Raw genomic sequence first — 19,234 nt, forward strand, 5'->3', positions numbered from 1 at the left:
GCATCCAGGAAGTGAAAATATTAGTTAGAAATGAGAAGTGAATCAGCAGGTTCACAACAGCTGATTATGGCCATCGAGAGTACCGCTCATGTATATAGTCTACCAGAGATTAGGTCACTAAGCAAGTTATAAAGATAGGGACATCACCTGCAGGTTTAAATAAACCACCAGGTAGTTTGAATAATCCTAGAACAAAAGGACACAATGCTGTTATTTACAAAAATGAAAAAAGAAAGTCCTTTTTTTTTTTTTACCTTAAAATTCAGTTTTGACATACCTGATGTTTGACGCCTCAGAGGAGTCAGAGATCAAGTAATTACATATGCTAAGATAAGTAGACACAGACAAGTAATAAAATTAGTCTTAATATGGAGAATACTTGTCAGAAAAATAGTTACATTTCTGATAAAGATTATTTTAATAACTGTATATTCCTGAATGAGACCAACAAAGTTTGATATGTTGCTTTAGTAGCATTTGGCTCCAAGTTTCCTTAGAGTTTCCTCATTGTGATTTTATAATATACAGTTTCCACCCTCACATTTTTTATTTTTTAAATTATATTTGGCTTTTTCAGGTAAACTGTTAAAGTCGTGGCAAAATATTACACCAGAGCAGAGCCACCTACCTGGCAGTAGTGTTGGTGAAACGTGCTGCTCATCAGTTATAATGTCGTGGTTACTCATCGAATGGATCAGATGAAAATACTTGAGCCACACCTATTTTTATGTTTTAAAGTAAAAGTCTTTCCACGTTTTTATGTAGGAACTATACGCTCACTGGTTCAGTCACGATCCAGATTGGTGGAAAGTAACACACTGTTTTGTTGAAAAAATGTCGTTTGACAGTTAATGCTGGTCTTAGCAAGTAATAAGCAGTATTTTATTTCCAGTTTAACATTATAACTCTTCTTCAGTGTGTTTGTCTGTGTGCGTGCGTGTGCGTTTGTGTGTGTGTGTATGTGTTATTTTAGGGGTAATAGACAAATGTCTGATTTTTATTTGCATTCTATTTGTACCCATTTGCTTTGAACAGCTGAGTGAGCTGATGTTACCTGGTGAAGAAAAAAAAACAAAACATGTTTATTAAGCACAAACAAAGTCATTTATTTTTATGTCTTCTTTCAACTTTTCATGAATCCCTCACTTGTTCATTGGTTGAGCAAATTAACCAATAAGGGGCTGTTGCTCGGTGCCTCAGCTCTCTTCCTCACCAACTGTGACTCATTTTGTTATTATCACCGTTTCAGCTGATTGGCTAATGATTCATGACTCAGCCTACCTGCCTCTGCTGATTGGCTGGGCTATTCCTGTACAGATATATAACCAGAGAGTCTTGAAGGGTGTCTTTTTAGAGGGACACTGACACATGCAAAGTTTTATTTATGAGGAGAATGAGGTTATTGCTAAAAGATGGCCTCAGGATATTGTGTGTTTGGCACAGATGTCACACATTGGATGTTGTTATAAAAACAGCTACAAGAACATTAAGTATATTAAACACTCATTCAGTAACCCCAAGGTTACAGCTTTGTTTTTAAGATGATGAGAGTGAGAGCTTCTTAGATAGTGCTAGTTATAGGAGTGATGTGATTTTTATCACATGGGTGAGAGGTCACCAGGCGTGGCTCATGAATTTCATAACTTAAATAATATTAATAATTTAAGATTTTAAAGTTCTAGTTTCATAAGAAACACTGGCCACTCCTTAAATCCCACAGCCTATGTAAAAATGTAGAACTGATACACAATCACACTTGGAGGGATTTCACATGCACAGTTAATTTTGAAATAAATTACTTTTACTATTATTATTAATAATTATTATTATTATACACCGAGTACTGTCAAAAGGAGGTATGTTCATATCAAATCTAAATAACACAGAATGCCTTTCATTCACTTCATAGTGTTAATCTAATGTAAATATTACAAAAAAGCTCTCGTTAATTAAACATTTTGTGAATGAATAACTAATCTTTAATAATTCTATTTAAATCACATTTTAAACAAACAATAATATCTGGCAATAATGCAATAAAAAAAAACATGTTTAAAAGTGCATCAGTCAATAGACAAATACATAGTTATGCTAGACAAAATCTAACTTTTGGCTAATGGTTGTGATGTATTATCAGGTCGTCTTTGGAAAAGTCTGGTCTATTGAAATATAATTGTGGGGGCACTATTTACCCCTCATACGAACTCTAGACTTTTAATATCCAGCGTCATTAAAAACAGGACATGATCTGCCATAGAGTACCCGTTCAAGATTTCTATTGATTTTAACAGCAGCGTGGGCGTCAGCAGAGTTATGTGTGGAAAGACAAAATGGTCTCCCAGTCACTCCCTCATTCACTCCAATGAGGGAGGGAGTGATCCAACTCCCTCATTTGTATCAGTTTTGTAGTCATAAAGGTCATTCACATGTCTCATTTTGTAGTAATCCTTGAACAAAAGGAGAGAGCGAGAGAGATGTTATCAGCAATCGTCTCAGATTTGTTGTCATAAATTCTGCGTATTGTCAGTTGTCTCTCCTGGTGTTGTTCTGTAGCTGTGGCCCTTCTCTGCAGCGACCCGAAAAGTTGCTGAATCTTCTCTCGGCGCATAAAGGCAATTTCTCAAGCGTCACATTTTTAAAAACAAGAATTGCATACTTCCTGGTGATATCATAAACAACTATACCAGGGCTGGTATGACTGTGCAGTTTCATATTTCAACACTGAGGCTTGGTTTGAAGGAGCAAGAGAGAAAGCAAGTTCCCTTTAAGTTTGAAACCAAAGTCGCTGTGCTTACGTGCACATCCGCACCTCTCTTGTGCTTAAAATGTAATAAAATAAACAGGTTCAACAGTTGTGTCTTTTACACAGTGTAGGGGATTTTTAAAATTGAACTAAACCGTATAGAATATGTAAAATCTATGGCCAAAAGCTATATTCAAAGCTTTTCTGCAGCCACATTACCAGTTACTGTTGGGGTCATGTTTTTTGGGGGGTCGAAATTGGCTTGAATCACTTTCCAATGAGTTGGTGCAACAAATGAGTTGATTGCATTTCCTTATTTCCACTAATTTAGCTGCAACACACATGCATCAATTTCTTCCATGTAGGAAAAACCTCGTAATCAGCCATTATTCGAGTAGACATCCAATGAAACCCTGTGGTCAGCACTTAAAGGTAAATCCTTAATTTTACAACTCAAAAAGAAAATAATGACACACCATCAAGTCTGACTGAATAGACTGAGCAGACAGTTTTCACCAAACAAAATCACCCCCAGATTGTTGGACTTTATCATAAAAAAGTTATTTGTCACTTTTATAAGACAAGAACTAGATCATTATGCAACCGGTACACTTTTTTTTGGAACAAGACCTACACTGCCATAAAAGAATTAGGGAATTTGGAAACGTTCATTTCCCACCACTCCCTTTTTCAGTCTCAGTTATTTCTTTACCCTCCATGACAGACAGGCATCTGAAATGAGGATGTCTCAGTTAGGGAGGAAGAAATCCGTCTTCCTGCTGTGTGTCAGAGATGAGCCACGTTCGCCAATTGTGAGGGATCCCAAAGTGCTTTCAGAAAAGAATGATTCATCTCGACTGTTCAGGATGTCTCGGGTCGGCCCTTGGGCGACGTTCCTTGAAACCCTGAAAAGAAAAGAGACGGGGACGCATCCAGAGATGCTCTAACAACCGCCTTCAAGTGAAGAAGAGCTGATGCTCCGCCCTGATTTCCGCCATGACGATGGAGGTTGGAGGTTCGCACCATCTAAGGCGAAATCTATTCACCATGTGGAGGAAGCTGATTGTATCCAGGATATGATTCTTTTTGGTCACTGTAAAAATATTCTGACCTTTACATTTCACAATTTTGTTCCATTTTTACTTTCCTTCAGTGTGATTCAACCCTCCTTCCTTTTTCTTTTTATTACTTTTGCTGATAAACTAATTATTAAGGACTCCATCTTCATGTTTCTGTACAAATGTTGACATTTTTAAGTACTTTTGTTTAGTTCTAAAATATTCTGCTTCAAACCTTCTCAGTGCTGACCTCATTAGGTCAGCCGGAGGATATGCAGTTGGATTTTACTCTTGGTTACAGCAGCACAGCTGGGTGTAACTGCGTCACTCAGCCAGGAGTTGGACTAGCAAACGTGGAGAGCGATGATTGATAGTGCTGCTCAGCTTTGAAACCGTGTGATTTATTTTCGACGTCGACAAGGAGTGGAAAGTGTCTCCTCTGTTAAGACTGTCGGTGACGGTAACCTGCCTACAGACGACCTTGCAACACTGTGTTCACTTGGCCACGCCCTTCTGTGACTCTTGGCCCCGCCCACTGTCATGGAAGTCTTTTTTTTTTTTTTTTAATCGTCTGGGGTGAAGTAATGTTTCACACTTTAAGATGTACAACAGCAAATTGTTTGATTAGGAATCAGTCAGTAAATGTCTTCACTGTGTTGACACTTAATGTGAACATTAAACTTGGCAAGATCGCTGTTTTTATTTGATTAGCTTGAGCAGACAGTGGCTCACCCTGGAAATATTACACAAGGTTTGGAAACGGTCACCACTTGTTGGCTCTTGTAAGAAGACTCGTTTACTCAGACTGATCTTTAAATAATTCTATGCTGTGATGCCCCAAAATCACCCAGACTCAACTTGCACTTTAAGGCCCTAGAAACGTCACTGAGCGAATAGGACAGGTATATTTCACCAAACAGTCTCTTTCATTGATCAAATCTGACAGAAGCCTGCGTCCTTAACTTGCCTACTCAGCACATTCTTTTCAAACCTCGCCGCTTGTGCCAAAAACAACAGACATGGCCCCTTTGGAGCCATATTAGTTTGATTGTTGTTGATGTCAATCGTTCAACGAAAAGTGAAACGTCTCCAAAAAAAAAACTAAGAGAAAGATTTGGCTTGTACTTGACATTTTGGAGAAGAGAAGCCGCTTCATTAATGTCTGTCTGTTTAAAAAGTCTTTCCTGAAACGCCACCTGGTCATTTGGTCGAGAGCTTTGCAAGGAATCGTCACAGAGATGCACACAGTTCATGCGTGTGTCACTTTTTGACCCATATTTCTCCTTTTTTTGTATTTCGCACACTTCCCGTTTACACAATTGTTTAGAAAAACTGCACCAGTTGCAAACGGCAGATCTGACCAGATAAGAACTGATTTTGTAGTTTTCTAATCTCATGCTCGCAAATTATGAGCTAAAGGTAATGCACAGCAGTACATTACACAAGCCATTCAAGTGAAAGAAAAACGATTAATATTAGAACAATTATTTTCAACAGTGCGAGATTTGTGTGGTTGAACCAACACATAAACATAAGAGTCTCAGCTGGGATTGATTTATTATGGGTGGTAAATGTGCGGGTGCAGCTGGTGTTCAGCTACAGGCCCTGGCTGTGTGTGTGTGTGTGTGTGTGTGTGTGTGCGTGTGTGTGTGTGTGTGTGTGTCCTTGAGTGTTTATGAACACAAAGACAAAAATAACTGTGTATATCTGCTTTAAGTGTACGCTTGTGTGCGTGCGCGTGCTTGTGTGGTAAGATTGGTTTGAGACATGTCTGGGCATATTCTCTCGCTCAGTGTTTCACACATGCCTGAACCCTCGCAGACGTCGATGGTCTTCTTTGCCCTGTTGACTTCCCTCTCCAAACCCACGCCTTAATAAAACGGGAAGGAAGTGTCTGCTCATGTGTGTAAAAATTACAGAAAGAATACTGCTTAAATTTATACATATCAGACTTTGTTTTTTTTGTTGTTTTTTTTCTCTTCGGTAAATATATTAGAACTACAGTTCACTTTTGGATGAATTGTTCGGATTTATCCAACAGTTTATTCAAGTGTTTGGTTTTTGTTAGTGCAACTTTTTGTCAGTCTAGGAAGCTGGGATCAGGTTTCTATAAATTTAGACAATACTTTTTAACAGAAGGCGTTTTTTTTTTTTTTCTTTTTCAAAGTTATTTTAGAAATTAGTCACAAATGTAAATGCAACGGATTTGGCCATTAACTAGTAGTTTTGCTTACTAAAAGTTAATAAACTGATTTATTTTGTGCTGAAAGAACCAAAAGATAAATAAAAAATAATTATCTGTTCTATTAGCGTGCATTGCCTTTTTTTTTTTTACTTTTCTGAGAGATTGAGAGTTAGCATTTGCATACTTCTTTACTAAATGTGGCTTTGGTCAGTTGCATTGAACGAGGCCGTGTTTAGCGAAAAATAATTTGTGTGAAGGAAATTATTTTACAAATTGAACTTCAATTAAATTTAAAAGTTTTGTTTAGGTTTTTTGTGTCTTGGTTTCCTTATGGATACACTCATGATTGGACATATTATTGTTTGGATCTACAAACCAACAGAAAACAAATAACTGTGATTTACACCTACTGAACAAAAATAACCAAAAAGATTTGCTCACGCTGGTAAATTTTGATTCCTTAGAAACTTTCCATAAGAGAAGAGCAGCTACTTACCTGACAGTAGAGCTGATAGTAAGAAATGACATCAAACCCAGTTTAGCCATGTTTCTAAGTTTGAAAACCAGTGAGATTTTCCAGGTAACATGCTGTTAGTGAACAGGCCAGATATATTAGCAAAGTAAGCCAAAAGCAAAATATTTCTCTACATTTTCCACGTTCAAACGCTGTAGTAACATGTGCAGTAAGCGATTGTGAAAATAGTACAATGTCTGGAAGACTTACTAACAAATATAAGTGCAAACAAAAATGTTTTTGGTGCAGCAAATGTTATATGGATGGCAGTAATCCTGGATTTTGAGGGACGGGCTGCTGGGAGAAACTAGGAACGTTCCTGTTCATGTTCCTCACTTTACCGCTGTACATTTCAGTGTAGCTGTAAAAAGCACAATTACACCACTTCTTCCATTGAATCATCCTTCTGATATTTACTTATTTTCTCTTTTGATGACTTAACTCAGCAAGATTAAAAAGTCCTGCTCTACGCTGGTTTTGAAATAATAAAGTAGTGCTAATTGGAAATGTTGGCATTTAGTGAAATGGTAGTTTGGGAACAGTGTAAGTGGCTATAGGTGGATATTGAAACCTCACCATATTCCTCATAATCCTTATGCTGGGTTAGTCTAAGCTCATTTTAACTCTACAGAGAATAAAAGTCACGTTATTAAGCAAGAAGGGTTCCTGATGTGTAATTATCCTCGAAACAAACGACTCTGTTTAAAACCTCAAAATTCTTACCATGATTTTTGTGTAAAGCACTTTTATTAACCATAAAAAAAAAAATAATAAAAAAAAACGTTTTCAATGAGACAGTCATGCTGTAAGGTTTGCATACATTCAACATTACCAGTTGTTCTTCAGAAGAAGAGCAGCGATAAGAAGACGCCGCAGTGAGTGAGTCACCGCTGCTCAGACAAACATGACAGTCGGTCTGGGCCCAGTGCACACATGAAGCACACCTTGATGAGTATCTACCTGAGCTGCGGACGTCAGAAGGCGACACAAAGGTGAACCGTGAGTCAGTTTTATCACGGGAACTTGTGGAAAAAAAAAAAAAACACCTGGGTGATTAAGCGTCAGACATTATAGAGACAATGTGCCAATATTTCTCCCCCTGTTGCTAAGATGACATGATTTACAGGTGGTGCCACTGAATCTTGCTGCTGGAACGTTTACAAAACCAGGTTGAAAATAATTAAGCAAGCCATCAAGTTTTTATTTCTTGTACTATTGTAAAAAAAAAAAAAGAAAAAAAAAATCCAAATAGTTGCAGAAACAAAACAGTATGATGAACAGTTTTGAGTGTTGAATCAGCCTGTGGTGCTGTTAAAGACAGTTGACTTCTTTTTTGTTTTTTACAGCAATCAGATATGTGAAAAACCAAGAGGTAGGAACAGCTGGTGTGTGTTAATGCTTGCTGATCTCTGAAAGTTAGAGAACGGAGAACTAAAATGAAACTTACACAGAGCAGAAACCATTCTGTGCCTCTTGACGAAGACGCTTGTCCCGTCAATAATGCTAGCAACTAACCTCCCCTCTACCTTCTGAACTATCTTTTTATTTACAAAAAAAGAATAATTTAGTTATTCTACAGAACACAAAAGCTCATGCAGTCACAAGTACAAGAAGTATTGTACTCGCTGTACTCAAGACTTCTGCAAAACTAATTTCCTGATTGCACACTCAAAAGACAAAAAAAAGACAAAAAAAAAAAAAAAACACTTGTGAAGTGCAACAAAAATCATAGCTCATAAATAATGTAAATACCAGCAGGGTGCAGGGAGTGATTCAGTGATTCACGCATCAGTCCACACAGGAGACAGACAAGACTAAAAATAATAGAGGGAAATATTTATGAGTGAGACACTAAGGGTCTAGTAAATACCCACCCTGCACAAGAATGCTCTGCTGGCCAGTCCAAGATTTGCAGGACTTAAACACTGAAAAGAAAGGAAAAGTTGACAAAAGAAAATCCCCATCTCCCTCTAAAAAAGAAGAAAAAAAAACCCCACAAACATAAATCTTACATAAAGTGCAAGTCAGTGAATAGCAGTTTTACTGAAAGAGTTGTCAAGCAGAAAAGCTGTCAGATTTTTTTTTTGCGGAAAATAATTCCATCACTGTTGCATTTCTTCTTAACATTTCAGTGACATACAATGACACGCACTTCCACTGCCTTTATACTCATCTATTAATGCCAGACTTTTAGCTTAAACTGTACCAATGCTAACCAAGTGGAAGTAAACGGGAAAATGCTACAAGATGTCGTCACTCTGACCAAACAAAAATGACGACGGAGACGCTCCGTCTGCACCAAAGACGATTCACCATGCAGAACGGTTAGAGAGCAGCTTCTTCAAGACAGCAGTCCGACCTTTTTCTTGCGGCCACTCAAGAAAAGATTTACACGTCTCTGAAAAGATTTCATCAGGCGATTATTTAGTCTGGGGGAAAATGCAAATGAAAAGTGGTACATTTCTGAGTTATTTCTTTTGATCTGTTCTGAATTTTGCATTTGCACTTTGCTTCTTGAAGCACATGCATGCAATTATTATAAAACTCCACGTCATTGACGAGTTGAAACTTTGACAAAATTACTTCGCTCTACAACAAACCATCCGGTAAACTGCCTTTTAATTGTAATCTTAAATCTTAAAATTACAAGAATGTCTTTGTCCCTTTTTTTTTTTGGTTTGTTCTTTAAACTTGTTTTAACCTGTGTGCACAAGCATCTCTTTTTTTTCTGAATTTTGTCTCAAATGCAAATGATATCCTGATTCTTGTCCCCTTGATGAGACAATAATTCAAAGACAGATGAAAAGAAGAAAGGTAACTTCACACCCTCGTTTGTAGGATTTTAAAATCAAGCACCATCATTTGCTTCGACCTTTTTTCGGTAGGTGTCTGTTTAGGTCATCTGATAAAATCAAACCCACAGAGAAATGAATTGTTTCAGTCAGCAGTGAAAACCTGCACAAATGCACAAAGCTCATAACGTTAAATTTGTGGTTTTATGTCTGACATCTACAGGTTGACCTTTTCAGCACGAACCGTTTTTCACTTCTTAGCGAAACGTGTCAAATATATATATTTTTTTTTATTTTATTTCAAATGCAGCTATTATTTCCCATCCGGTGTTAAAATAAAGAAAACATATTTTGTGTTTATATTTTCTCCTCTTTTTTTTCTGTCACAGTCAGTTCCGTATTTAACAGCTACAGCTATTTTCCTTTTTGGTTTATGTGACCCAGCTGCAACACATTTGAGCATTCAACAAAAACAAAATACACTTTTGGAACAAATAATTAAGAAAATGCACAATAAACATGAAGCAGATTCAATTTTCAAAAACTTACAGCAAATCTTTTCAATCTCTTTTTTTATTTTTTTTTATTTATTCTACGTGTCCCTTCATCATCAAAACCACAGTAAGTCTAAATAACAAGTCTTGTGGTCTTTCCTAAGCTCCACAGGAGTTCATAACCTTTAAGCTCATGAGATTTGATCTCTGCTGAGAACCAACCTCCACCACTCTGCTGCTGAATGCAAGCAAACTTTTATTCAGAAGGCTGCATGTTGCTGCCATGGCAGTGGACATGGTGCCATTTAGCATAATCAAGTAACTATGTTAGCTTCGGTTGTTATCAAAATGCTATATATCAAATCCGACTAAAAATAAATTGTACTTCCCCATTTAACGCCTTGAGATCTCTTTAAAAACTCCCGCTCTTCCTGAAACTCCGCCTTCAGGAAGTCGTCACAACATCGCTCCTCTATTAACCATTTCACAACATTTTTACCGGCGTTGCGCTAAGACGTAGCTTGTATGTGATGAGCTAAGCAGGTGCGCAGTTCCGCCAGGTGTTTGCTGATTGCTGAAGGAGCTGAGTGGAGGAGTCATGGAGAGCTGCTCTGTGAGATGGACGTTCGGAAACCGCAGCTCAGAGGAGTGGGCGGCGCTAGGTCCACTCAGGCGTTTTACACAGCTGAATGGGTTGCCATGGAGATTAAAGGATTTCTCAAACACGGATGAAAGAATCAAGGCAACACTCCAGGTATGTTTTTGATGAGGGAACAGCATTATAACATGACGTAAAACAAAACAAAAAAAAAGTCCATTTTACATGATACTGCCCCTTTAAAGGCTTTCCATTGTTTACCTACCAGGCTGTATAGTTTGAAAGGCAGACTAGATATTATGCTTAGATATAAAACCTCTAAGAAAACCCATTCACTTGTTACATATCAAGATCTGCCATCCTGATCTAACTAACATCTATTATGGATTGATTTAAAAGTACATTTAGGTCCTAATTTAGATGTCTATCCTTCCTCACCATGTTGGGAAACTAATAAATACATTATCTACTGAATCTAGTACATGCAAGTTTTGGTAGTTGGATTTTCTCATGTAATTTTCACTGTAGAGTGTAACAATAACAAATGTGTAAAACTTTAAAATTGGTTTGATTTTCTTATATATATATATATATATATATATATATATATATATATATATATATATATATATATATATATATATATTAAAAATATAATAACACTGGCAAAAAGAAGCAAAAGACTGGCTTTTTTTAAATTCTGACACCCCTCAGACATTAACTGTGCTGGCAGAGAGTTTTCTTCAACTCGTGGCATCTCTGCTCTTGTATGTTGGGGGTGCAGAGTTTTCCACATCTGGCTAACATGCGAGAAAAAAACAAAACAAAGCAAAAGTGTTCTTAAAAATTATTAGTCCTCATCCAATCTCATCATAATTTTAGCTTCGTGACCTTTGTCCTTATTTATACAAATCTATTGTCATTACTGCAAATCATCACTGGTTTCCGATGAAAACATCAAATGACCAAATCATGAAAGGAACTCGGCTCATCTCTTCGCAGAAATAATTCAATAGCTGAGCTAAAATTAAGCAGCTGTAAGTGAAATAAGCAACAGTGTTGGGAACAGATAAGTACAGTTGACATGCAAGTGACCTCTGTCCTCAGTACCAACAACACCTCCCATGCTTTTCATTGCTTTGACCTTTCAGCTGCCAGGGTTTATCTACCCACAAGTTTTAACATGTTTTTTTTTTTCCTTTGAGCTGATAAACTGCACAAAGTGCAAGGCTAATTTGTTTCATGCTTTGTGCTTTAGCAGGTCTGATGTGGTCAGACACTTGGTTGGTTTCTCAGTGTCTTTTTGTTTTATGAAGATCTGTTAATATCTAGTTTAAAGGCATAATATCAAGTACCGTGGAGAAACCAACGGTAAAGTGCAGCATCTTGTAAAGCTGCATGTTTGTGTTGCAAATTGGAGCCTTTATCTCCATCATTAGATATGTTCATAAATGTAGAGTTTAGATTTATTCGACGCTGAGAGATTTAAAAGTCTCTGAGAGATGCCTCTAATGTTTCCCTGACTGCAGCTCGCTGCGTTTCTGCTGTGTGCAGCGCTCAGTGTCATCAATCTGGAATGTTTCCCCACACACTTTGCGCTGTCTCAATTGTCACTGACTGCACCTGGCGATGGTAATCTTCATCTCTACAAGCAGCAGCGCGAGGAGTGGCCAATAAGGAGCAGTTATCTGAAGTCTGCAGGCCAAGGCAGCTCCCTGCTCACTCCTGGGAGGAAAAGACTGTGCCCAGTTCCACCGCCACCTGGGGAGACGAGATCCTGATCTGAGCAGAAACACAAAGCTGACAAATATCAACGCATTCAGATTTGATCCAACTGAAAAAAATGTTAGATTTAGGACCTTATCTTTTATGCTAAAAGGTAAGTTAAAACGTGAATGCCCAGCCTAATAAAAGTTGATGTGAGGCGCGTACTGGTCTACTCGTGGGATGTTGTGATATCGAGCCAGTTCAAAACTCCCAACAACTGATAAAGTAGAAATTATACTTGTCTTACAGCCTCCAGGCCAGTAGAGGGCACCCAAGAGTATCTGACTTTATAGTATAACTTATGTTTGTGAAAAGGTTTTCTGAAGAAAAATTTCAAGGCCTCAAAATGTTTATTTATCTGATTAATTGTATTCATCCAGAGGACAATATTTGTAATTTGACAGTTACGTTAGCATCTAACATCAATAGTCCATTTGTTAGTCATTTTTGATTATGTCTGCACTGTAGTCACGCTTCACCCTCACAGTAACTACATATAAATGACTAATGACTGTGCTTAATTTTATTTATTGCCATTATTATTAAATAAAATGCATGGAACTGAACAAAATAGCCAGTGATAGCTGAGCGCTTTCTTCATTTAGGCCTATTAAAACCGGCCAAAGGCAAAACGGACTAAGCTACGGCTTAGAGCTTCCAGTGTCCTCCAACATGCAAGACAAAAAAAAAATATTGAAAGAATATTAAGCACACATAAAGAAAAAAAATATATAAACATTTTTTAAATATGCAAATTTATAAATAAATATTCTAAACAACATAACTAATACCTATTTTAAAAAAATAGCAAATAATTTTGTTAAGTTATTCTTATGAAATAAACACTCAGATTTGAGGATCTCTATCTGGGAGAAAACAGAATATGAGCTGTTTTCAATAAATCCAACTTCTTCCTTATCAAGTCTGCATGGAGGTGGGTCAGATGTTTGGGGAGATTTTCCCACAGTTTTACTTGCAATGTTATTTAATCTGATATCATAATTAGGATGTAATGATCAAGCTAAGCAGCAGGTATCTGGACTGGCCAGATAAATGAGAATATTGTCTTGATAATTAAACTTTTAAAGATTTCAGTAAGTTCTCAGCTGCTACACTCACTCTAAAAAGAAAAAAGTTGAACCAACTTAATTGAATTGCTTCTGTAGGTAACAAGCAATTCAATTAAGTTTATCCAACTAAATTTATTAAAGTTTAACCAATTCAATATATTATAATCACCCAACTCAATTTGTTAAGTCAGTCTTACTCAAATCATTTAGTTTACTTCAAAAATGGTAAATAAACTTAAATAGCACTTTTGACCACTGAAAGCACATATTAACACATTTATTTAATGCTCAGATTGGTTGGCAACTTGAGATTAAGTACCCAGGGGACACATTAACATATGGCAGGAGGAAGCTGGAGTTGAACCATCAACCTTCTGATTACAAGGCGACTGCTCTATCCACAGAGCCACAGTCGCTTACTGGGAATGTGTCCCTGTAAGCTTGAGTCATTGTGTCAGACATGGGACACTGAATTATTTCAAGTAAAGTCAAAGTGAAAAAGGTTATTTAAGGAAAAGATTTGTGTATTTAGATGACACTGTAAAAAGATTATTTAAATTTAGTTTGGAACTTCTTAAAAGTTTGAGTTGACTTTCTGTAGAATTAAATCAAAGAGATTTTAAATGTTTATTAGAACAAAATAAATGATTTGAGTAAGAATGACTTAAATTTGTCATGTTAAACCCCCTTATGAATTAAGTTATAAAAACTTAGCTAATTGAGTTGGAAGAACTTAGTGAATTGAGTTGGATGATCATAATAAATTGAGTTGGTCAGACTTAGGATACAAAACTGGCGTTGAACTCAATTGTTTTAAGTAAAGTCAAAGTGAAAAGTTCCTTCAGGTTAAAGATTTGTAAGTTTTGAGTTAAATGAACACAAAAAAGTAAGTTGTCATAGCAAAAGCAAAAGAATTAAGTTAAATTAATGTAAATAAGTCCATAAGATGAACTACAGCCAAAAACACTTTTTAGAGTGCTTTACAATGACTCCTCAGTGTTGACACTTGTCTTCGTAGGCCAAAAGTTACATACTATATTCATATGTTGCACACAACATATTAACACGCATACAGTTAAACACTGGTTTCCCTGCTGTCGAGTTTTTCTAACAGGCTCATTTCCACTCATCAGATGGGTGGAAATGAGCATTTTAATTACATTTGTAATTTCTAGTGAAGGTTTCCCAACCCCACCACTCTCAGCTCTGACTCCACACACAAACAGATTTCTCTTCAGTAGCTGCAGTCACTGCTCCACTAAAGGCCGTTTCTGTTAGCATGACTTTCTTTTTTATCAGTTTCCTTCGTCTTGTTTCGGCTCCCGTTGCTGATGAACTTTAAAATCCATCCATAGACGGCGGCGGCCATCTTTACTGCCGTAAACAGAGCGCTGCTGCATGACGTCTACATTCTTCTTCTGTGGATGCGGATCGCTTTGACGTTGGAAACCGTTCACACAGAATCAGACTTCTGATTTCGTTCAGACTTCTGAAATGATTGCGGAATTTCGCAATCATTTGTTAAATTTGTTTTCATTTTTGCGAAATCATTTTTGCAAAATGATTGCGAAAATGATTTCTCAATCATTTTGTAAAAATGATTTCTCAATCATTTTGTAAAAATGATTTCTCAATCATTTTGTAAAAATGATTTCTCAATCATTTGTAAAAATGATTTCTCAATCATTTGTAAAAATGATTTCTCAATCATTTTGTAAAAATGATTTCTCAATCATTTTCTGGATTGCGAAAGCGTTCAAACTTGAAAGAAAATGTTAGAAAGAAATAGGAAATAAATCACATTCTTTCACATTTTGACAGGATGTTGGTGTAGGACGTATTCATCACACACTAACCCGACATGGGCACCAAACTGATACTTAAGGAAACCCGCGGTCTCCTCTGGTCTAACAAGCGTTGGTCAGGGTAAGCAGAACACTTTGGATCATTTTTCTGTGCAAATTTAGGAATTTCTAGAAATGGGGCCACATTAATAATAAGTAAGATTTAAGAATGTACAAATGCAAACATAGCTTTGGGAAATTTTTTTCAAGCAGGTTCGAAGACCTCAAAGCTGATCTGTGACTGAATGTCTGACATGATTAAGTGTCGACTATTAAACGGCATCCATAGTTAGTCTGATCCGTAAAATAAACATTACTCATCTAAAAGGGGTTCATGACGATTAGGGACTTTTGTAACAGACGGTATGTAAAAAAAAAATAGATATACTGTATACTTTACTCAGACTTGTAATTTCTCCTTGAAAAATGAGAAGTACAATGGGCGTGTTCTTCACGTTGCGTTCATTTACAAAAGGTGCTAAACAGAGTTGTTGGCACAGTGTAGTCAACATGGCATTTCCACTCACCACTTCAACTGATAATTCTCAGCATCTGTGGACACAAACAGAGCAGAAGCAAGAGGAAGCAGCACACTTGCAATAGAAGAGCCGATGTTTCCCACCTATATTTTTGAAGCTTTGTCAGCATAGCTAGGTAACTATTTCAGCACAAACACAGTCACTTCTGAGTCACCTCTCTGACTGGATGATTCTCAGTTTATTTAAAGCGCAGCGTTCACTGAACTGAACCAATACATGAAGTTAAAAAAAAAAGTTGGAGATTCTTTGAGGAAAAAGTGAACTGCGGTCCATTCAGGGACACGAACACAACATGGCGGAGTTCTGAACTTCCTCAGTTTGAGATGGTTTCTCACTGTCAGGGTTAACTTTTGCCGGAGATCAAAACAAGAGGAGCACATCGCACTTTATAGGGACCAAAATACCGCTCCGTTGCTCACACCCTGACTCACTGCAGATTCTTTCACACACCCTCCTTCCTGTTCAGTTTCTTCCCTCTTTCAGGCTCCCATGCTCTGCTGTAACAGACGTGCTGGCAGGCTGCGTGCCTCCTTCGCTTTGTGTTAACTACACCAACAAAGAGCTGAGCTGCTCGTGTTTTTCCCGTCCTCCTGCACTGCGCCGCTCAGGCTGATTGCCATCTTGCATGAGAAATGATTCCTTCTAGAGAAAAGCAGATTGCAACAACAGCAATGAGTTTTCTCTCTCTTTTTTTTTTTTTTTTACATCTGGTAAAAGTAGTCGGCCCGCACTGAATGGTAATAACACACATGAAGCTTATAAGTTAAAGGAAACCATTTATTTTATTTTGATTAAATATTGGTGGAAAATGATTGCAAAAGGCATTAAATACAAAAATAAAGCGCAAAGTCTGAAATGAACATACAGACGGACTGACAAACAGAACACTTACATGTTGGGTCGTGTAAACACTGAACTGCACAGGTCCTCTTATTGGGTCTCGGAGTTGTGCAGCTTTACATTCACATTCATAAATAAGCTAGTTTTCAATAGAGTTACTAGAAAAGCTGGTCTAAAAGGACCAAACACATGTTATGATTTGAGTGATATGAAGTTCAAGATCTGTCCATTTGTGAAAGAGGGAAGTCATCTGATGGCCACAAGAGATATTTACATTTCCTAGCTTGTTAGCTAAAAGCTGACTTGGACAGATTCGCCTCCTAAAGCAAAGAAAGCTACTTTCATCTGATGTCGAGATCATTTATTTTAAAAGTACAGTCAGATTTAGTCACCTGTCTACAAACTATTTGCTTTTGTTCAAAAACTATTGAACAATTGGTCAAAACTTAGCAGATCAGACCTGTTTTTATTGCTATCTGGTCGAAAATGAAGCATCTGCCGTCCTCTTTATCAAGTTTTTACAGTGTCTGTCACCTCTGGTGAAAATAAATGAAAGCCTATAAAAAATAAACTCTGCTTTTGAAGCAAAATTACACTGAGAAAATCAGAAAAATGTAACTTTTAGGCAAAAAAAAGGCAAAATCCCCCACATAGAAAATTGTCTAATTGTTTTTAGTACTTTCAACAATCCCCAATAAATGCATGTCACTGAAGCTTTCCTTTTTTAAATTGTACTTTTAACTTTTGATCAGAATTTCAATGAGCTTTTAATTAGGGACCCAGGACAGCCTGTTTGTTTGGGTTATAAATGTCTCATTGCCCTCAGTCACTTTATTTGATCCCATGTACAATAGAAGGCAAACTCTACATCAGACGGTTTTGATCTGCAGCCAGGAGTAACTTATTGGGTTCACCAAGGTGCTCACATGCCAGCTGGTTGCTTTGGATCCATGCCAGAAAAGAAAAGCCTTTTTATATCCTACCGTCACAAAGGTAAACATGCAGAGTTTGTGAAACTTTAGAAAGACTCACTGCAATTATGTGTTCAGGTGAGACAAAGACAGACATTTTGGCCACCAACAGGTCAGTCTCGTGTCAAACAAGGGATGAACACATAAAAAAAAAAAAAAAGGGTATAGATGGTGCGAAGCTGTTTCACAGGAAAAGGGCCAGGACTACAGGAATATTTGTTGTAGTATATTGCAAAAACACAAAATCTTACCAAGTAGATTTTCCTAGTGCAAATATCACAGTAAATAAGAAAAAACTAACTTACAAGTAATTTTTCAGCAATAAATTTGACCTTGTTTTAAGTAAATAATTCCTTAATATTGATGAAACTACTATTTCCATTGGCAAATTATTTCACTTGTAACATGGATCTCGTAATGGTTTTTTTTTTAAATCAATAAATCATTTACTTAAAGCAAGCTAGTACATCATGCTGAAAAGTTACTGTATGTCAGTTTTGTATTATTTCTACTGTACTAAGTTGTTTGTACTAGAAGCTAGACCAAAATTACTAGGCAAGATTTTGTGTTTTTGCAGTGCACGGCATCTCTGAAATACCAGATTTGAAATAAAAATCGGTTGGAAACCTGAAACTGATTAGCGTCATTATTTTTTTTAGTAAAACAATAAAAATTGCCTACAAAACACAGAAAAAAAAAACAAAAATCAACTTTCCCAAAACTCACACTTATACAAAATGTGTCAGTGGCTTTAAAGGAAGAGAGCCAAGCAGAGAACAGCACACTGAACAATCTAGAGAGGTAGAACAGAGTCAAAAATCTATTATTTTTTAAATCCTGCAACGTTGTGAAGTAGTACAGGATGTCTTTTAACAGCAGAGGTGTCAATAAATGTGTCAAAACAATTATTCTGTATTGCCAAATCCACACTGTCGCCCTTGCTACAGTGAAAGGTATGTAAGTAACAGAAATGGGTGGTAGATGTTTGTTTTGTCTTTGTCGGTGACGGACCGAGTTCAATGAGTGGACAACCTCCAGGATGCGTTTTGCTAGTCGTGTTTCTAAACCAGATGGGACTTTAACAGAGTCAGCATGACTTGGTGTGAAGATTGTTGTAAAGGACAAAAAAAGCAACAAAAAAAAAACAGCCACAGAGCTCAAAAACCCGTTAACAAGCCAAACAAACTCAGGCTCCGGGGGGAGTTAACAGCATTAATCTCCAGCTGGTGTTTTTATGGTCATCTGATGCAATGCATCGATTAAAGTCTTGCCTACTGCCGCTCAAACCTCTCCGCTTTGTTCTTCCTTTGAACGCTTCATCCGATTATTCCCAGAGGCAATTCCGCAGCACAGTTTAGGTCACAGAGGACCGGCAGCTGCTAACCACGACACCCAGCGCCACAGCCTGCGGTCGCCAGCCTCCTCATCTTATGACCATGTTCTCACCGACTCAGCAGCTGGAAGACAACCAGATAAAACACTGTTAGTGGGGGGGAGAAAAAAAAGGGTACAAAGGGACTCTAAACTGAACAAAGGATTAAAAACTGCAAAAAAAAAAAGTATAAAAATACCACACTTTGGCTCTGCTTACATTTCTTGCCAACATGTGCCCTGGGTAATTGGTTCAGCTGATAGTGCCGAGTATGAGTGTTAACATCTGCTGTTACATGTTTCCAAAAGCGACCATAAAATGAAAGTGCTGCGATGTCGCGGAGGTTAACGTCTGTACACTTCTGCAGATTAAAGTTAAAAACTGAAGACTTTCAAACCTCGCAGTTGTCTTTACGGCCCAGCCGTCGGGCCAAAGCCTCAAAAATCT

At 37.3% G+C, this 19,234-nt stretch overlaps 1 long non-coding RNA gene across 5 annotated transcripts in view; it reads right to left on the bottom strand.

Moving 5' to 3' along the window:
• The window catches only part of LOC106907758 (uncharacterized), a 172,582-nt gene that overhangs the window by 65,097 nt on the left and 88,251 nt on the right, over positions 1-19,234 (bottom strand). For 3 of the 5 annotated variants that reach the window (XR_015765464.1, XR_015765463.1, XR_015765462.1), the window contains one exon: positions 16,368-18,872. The exons of the other annotated variants lie outside the window; for them this stretch is intronic. This is a non-coding gene — a long non-coding RNA (uncharacterized LOC106907758). Of the gene's footprint in view, positions 1-16,367; positions 18,873-19,234 lie in introns of those variants that run through there. 5 annotated transcript variants of the gene reach the window in all.

Source organism: Poecilia mexicana, unplaced genomic scaffold (assembly GCF_051168715.1).
Source record: "Poecilia mexicana isolate PSO_F unplaced genomic scaffold, ASM5116871v1 scaffold_15, whole genome shotgun sequence".
Classification (NCBI taxonomy): Eukaryota; Metazoa; Chordata; class Actinopteri; order Cyprinodontiformes; family Poeciliidae; genus Poecilia; species Poecilia mexicana.